This window comes from Argopecten irradians, unplaced genomic scaffold (assembly GCF_041381155.1).
Source record: "Argopecten irradians isolate NY unplaced genomic scaffold, Ai_NY scaffold_0152, whole genome shotgun sequence".
Classification (NCBI taxonomy): domain Eukaryota; kingdom Metazoa; phylum Mollusca; class Bivalvia; order Pectinida; family Pectinidae; genus Argopecten; species Argopecten irradians.
In genome coordinates this window covers 1-6,004 of record NW_027187619.1, presented here as the reverse complement: position 1 = coordinate 6,004, position 6,004 = coordinate 1, and positions in this window count along the sequence as shown.

Genomic DNA, 6,004 nt, shown 5'->3' with positions numbered 1-6,004 from the left:
CATGCCCATAAGGTCTGATTCCAAAGTGGGAGTTGGCTCACTGCATGCGTTGGTCTGCTACTGCAAGTTATCTATCCGTGTCGGAGATGGAGATTCCTGCATGAAAATTTATGAGAATTGAATCTATTTTGAAATGTAAAATTAAATATCTCAATAAATTCTTAACCTAGACTTTTGGGTGTTGGTTATATCTATAGTAGTGTTAGTTTACTACAGAAAAATATGAACAACTGAAATAAAGTTGAAGATCAGGGGGAGATAACTCACCCATAACTCCTATACCCCCCTATTTTTTGGACTTTGTGCAAAAAAAATCAGAATAAAGTGTAAAAATAGAGAGAGAAAATTCAAGAAACAGACAGTAAGATCTAAGAATCACCTCTTTCCAAACAGTATGACACCAAATGATAGGATTACAGAATGTTTACATTAGAGCAGCAGAGATGAAAGACAGATAGTTTAGATTGTAACTGATTGGGTGCTTAAACCATAGGGAGTAGGTGTCTGCCTGTCAAGTGTCCAGCCCGACTCTAATGAATAGGATTACTGATACAAGCCTCCTGATTGGATATTGCTGTGTATATAAAGAGCAATGATCAGCCTCTGAAACATTCAACAGACCCATACACTCAAAGGAAAAGATTATTTTGGAACCAAGATAATGGTAAATTCAAAGAAAAACGCTGGACGGTTTAAGAAAGGAAGACAACCATACATCAAAAAGGGGGAGACAACTGACCGTTGGACTAATTCTGACTCTAACCAAGTCCCAACAGTGCGATTACCAAAGGATTTACATGACCAGGTTATGGATGCCCCAATTTCCTCACCTGTTAATCTCACCGATTCTCACAGAATGCTTCGTCCTTTACCGGTCGCCAAACATGCATCCTCGAGGTAAGTCATAAGCTACATGAAACATAAGAAAAACATAAGATTTACATAAAATTGAGACTTATTAGACATTCATATAATATCATGTTCAATGTTTACTATTCTATTAATTGCCTCTCTATTTCTCTTTGACAGTGAGAGTGAGGAACTGGAGACCAATAGAATTGTAAACATTGGGAAAATGAGAGATATGTGGAATGATGCCGTACACCAACATTACAGTCACAAGCCTTCATGCAAGGGAAATTTAGATTTTAACTTTACAACAGAGGAGTGTCGGGGCTTGGGATGGAGAATAGGACTAAGATGTACTAAGTGCACCTATGTGTCAGGTGTGTATTCTCTATATGAAGGCATGAAGGAACCAGGGAAGAAAGGGCGAGACACCGTGAAAATGAACTCTGCAGTACAAGTCGGACTTACACAGAGTAGAATTGGTAACGCTGCAATGAGACTTACCCTGATGAGTGCCAATATCCCTCCCCCCTCAGAGAGAGGAATGCAGAAAAGTGCTAACAAAGTGTGTGACAAAATTGAGGAAATTAACAAGACTGACATGAGTGAACTACGGAAGCGTGTACAAAAAATCAACACCCTGAGAGGAAATCAGCCGAACAAAGTTAACCTAATGGTTGATGCGACTTACAACAACCCATTATATTCAGGTGGAGGAAAGACACCATTTCAGCCAGCAACTCAAGTAATGTTCAGCAGCATAGAACACAATACCAAGGAACAGTATGTGTTAGACCTTGTCACCAAAAACAAACTGTGCAATAAGTGGCCACCCTGTAGTAGTGAACATACCAGAGACTGTAAAGGAAACTTACCTGTAGCCTCATCGATTGGTAATGAGCAAGCATACTGTTTTGAAAGTCTGCAGAAGCTCAGAGAAGATGGTCTGGAGGTAGACAAGCTTGTCACGGACTCGGACACTGGTGCATTCAAGGCAGCTGAAAAGATTTATAAACTCGGTGATTCAAGTACAAAGCCAACACACAATCTGGACCCTATTCATATAACAAGAAATCTTAGAAAAAACATCTCTAAGTGTGTTAAACTTGAAGAAATAATGCCAGGATCAACAAGGAAAGAGAGACAAACTATCAAGAGAAAATTCAGCTGTGATCTAGCTGCTCGATGCCAGGCAGAGTTATCTCACCTTTATGACAGACACTGTGGTAGTCTAGTTCCCTTACAACGTGCGGCTCGCGGTGTAAGGGAGGCAATCGTGAAGTGCTATCAAGGTAAACATTCTGTGTGTAAAACCAAATCTCTAGTGTGTATTGGGACTAAAACAAAGAACTGGCTTACAAACAGCACATACTTACCAAGTGATTTTAAGATCTGTGGCGGAGAAGATTTACTTATGGAAAAGGTGAACAGTCGTCTTGGCGATTCTGTGTTGGAAATGACTCTTTGGAATCTGTCGACCCAAAAGGTGGAATCTGTGAACAGGCGGCTGAAGAGGTCACTCCCCCCCCTAGTGTGAACTTTACTCGAAACTTTTCTGGGAGAGCTCATAGGGCTGTGTATACCGTGAACCATGGACCCGGCAAAGCTGTTAGAGAACTGTGTAGTGCTATTGGATCACCTATTGCTGCAGGGAGCTCTGTGACGAAACATCTGGAAAAAGAACAAAATAGACATTTATTTGAGAAATCGCGAAGTAATTCAATACAACGTAAAGTTCAGAAGAGAACTAAAAGAGACAAAATGTTCAAATTACATGAATGTAAAATTGATGAAGAAATTTATGTGAAAGACAGAGTTATGATTGAAAAAAATAAAATGAAACATTAAAGTATTGAAACTTAAACATAATCTTAGTTGTTTTTTTCATGTAAATATTAGAATAAAAAAAGAGAAAATGTATTTAACAGAAGAAACAAGAGATCCCAGAGGGATCTTGGCGCCCACCAATGAATGATCTATGTCTGACAATGGAAAGAGGGATCTTTTCCCTGCTTTTCAAACTTTTTCAAACACGACTACACATAAAATTTGAGACAGATCGCTGCAGCACTTTCTAAGAAATAGTGGCAACAAACTTCAACAATGAAATCCAAGATGGCGGCCGTGTAGCCATCTTGTTGACCTATCAGTTACAAAATGCAATATGCACAACTAAGGCCCTAAGGGAACCTACATATAAAAATTTGAGAGACATCCTTTCAGTACTTTTTTTAAAAATAGCAATAACAAACTTTAACTATCAAAATCCAAGATGGCTGCCAGACGGCCATCTTGTTGACTGATTGGTCCCAAAACGCAATATGCATATCTAGGGCCCTAGGGGAACCTATGTACGGAATTTGCATGAATTCCCTTCAATACTTTCTGAGAAATAGCGGTAACAAACTTTAACTATCAAAATCCAAGATGGCCGCCTGTCGGCCATCTTGATGACCGATCGGTCCCAAAATGCAATATGCACAACTAGGGTCCTAGGAGAACCTGCATATGAAATTTAAGAAAGATCCCTTCAGTACTTTTTGAGAAATAGCGGTAACAAACTTTAACTATCAAAATCCAAGATGGCCGCCTGTCGACCATCTTGTTCGCCGATCGGTCCCAAAATGCAATATGCACAACTAGGGTCCTAGGGGAACCTACATATGAAATTTGAGAAAGATCCCTTCAGTACTTTCTGAGAAATAGAGGTAACAAACTTTAACTATCAAAATACAAGATGGCCGCCTGTCGGCCATCTTGTTGACCGATCGGTCCCAAAATGCAATATGCACAACTAGGGCCATAGGGGAACCTACATATGAAATTTGAAAAAGATCCCTTTAGTACTTTCTGAGAAATAGCGGTAACAAGAATTGTTAACGGACGGAAGGACGGACGGACCACGGACCACGGACGAAAGGCGATTTGAATAGCCCACCATCTGATGATGGTGGGCTAAAAAAACCCATCAAGATGGTTTAAATAGATGACAGAATTATACAGAAATATAGAAAGAAAGACATACAGACGGCTAGACAGATTGATTGATGAGGCCATAGAGGCCGTGGTCATTTAAGGAATTTCAGTTTTTGTGTAAAGCCTGAGGCTCCGGAGGAAAACCACCAACCTACGTAAAGTGCCTAACAGAGCCCCAGAATAAGTTTGAACTCAAAATGGCAATGGGTATAATTTTTGGTATAATTTCAGGTCGCCTTAATACTCGGTCAATGTGAATACCTATAGAAATGTATGTAAGTGTCACTTGACCTTGATATTAGGCGACCTTGACATCAAAAACACAATATTTGTCACACTTACCTGCTGATCACAGTAGACATGAGGGACGATGACCACCCGAACACTGGTTCTGAAGCTTACAATGATTCCTGGACTGGTTTGCCTCGTGCGTCTCAATAACTACATGTTCAGTATTAAAACATAGCTTGTTATGACAGAGGTGACTGACCTCTAGAGTCTTGCCGTGAATGTCCTTTCGTGGGAAATCAGTCTTAAACCACCTGTACTTTACCATCAGAGCCACCCGATGTACTCGCTCGGTCGTACTATGTCCATTTGGCCATTTGACCACTATGCGCCCATAACCACGTTGGTCTACAGCCCCTATCCACACTCTACACGGGCTTCTGTTTCCGTTAAACTGGCCTCTTGAATCTAGTTTCTGCTGTAAATTCTGCCAAAACACCTCCATGATAATTTCTCTTGTAGTTAAGTTATATACGGGTCCAATGTATCGGTGTCTAGGGACGCTGACTGATGAAAACGTCATATCCGGTTGTCATCCTATAGAGACCGCAGAACCAAATGATTTGCCATAGACGATAATGTTAACGTTTGCCAATGTCCAGGTTAAATGAAGTTTTCAAGTCTGGTCAACCATCACTAATTTTGAAGAAGATCATCTCACATACCTGTGAATAAATTTTTTTTCAAATCTACCATCTTGCTAAACTTTTAAGTGGGGGGTGCCATCTTATGTTGAATTCCGCACCAAAAAATGACCAAAATTTTCATAAAATTCCAATCTTTATTAACTCACCCTGTCAGAAACAGACTTGATAGAATTTTAAAATTTCTTTACATATTTTACATCTACATGTATTGCCCAAACAACAAATTAAACATTTGAAACTTATCCACCCTGAATACCCAATCAGCAGCCTCCGAAACATTCACCCCTCTATGAAATCTTGTGCCCAAAAGGGGATTTCCAGGATTCTATTTTTGGTTTGATTCTGCGGTCCCTATAGCATTTCACATAATTTTCAAATTTACCATTTTTGGAAAGCTACATGCCCATAAGGTCTGATTCCAAAGTGGGAGTTGGCTCACTGCATGCGTTGGTCTGCTACTGCAAGTTATCTACCCGTGTCGGAGATGGAGATTCCTGCAAGAAAATTTATGAGAAATGAATCTATTTTGAAATGTAAAATTAAATATCTCAATAAATTCTTAACCTAGACTTTTGGGTGTTGGTTATATCTATAGTAGTGTTAGTTTACTACAGAAAAATATGAACAACTGAAATAAAGTTGAAGATCAGGGGGAGATAACTCACCCATAACTCCTATACCCCCTATTTTTTGGACTTTGTGCAAAAAAATCAGAATAAAGTGTAAAAATAGAGAGAGAAAATTCAAGAAACAGACAGTACAATAAAGAATCACCTCTTTCCAAACAGTATGACACCAAATGATAGGATTACAGAATGTTTACATTAGAGCAGCAGAGATGAAAGACAGATAGATAGTTTAGATTGTAACTGATTGGGTGCTTAAACCATAGGGGGTAGGTGTCTGCCTGTCAAGTGTCCAGCCCGACTCTAATGAATAGGATTACTGATACAAGCCTCCTGATTGGATATTGCTGTGTATATAAAGAGCAATGATCAGCCTCTGAAACATTCAACAGACCCATACACTCAAAGGAAAAGATTATTTTGGAACCAAGATAATGGTAAATTCAAAGAAAAACGCTGGACGGTTTAAGAAAGGAAGACAACCATACATCAAAAAGGGGGAGACAACTGACCGTTGGACTAATTCTGACTCTAACCAAGTCCCAACAGTGCGATTACCAAAGGATTTACATGACCAGGTTATGGATGCCCCAATTTCCTCACCTGTTAATCTCACCG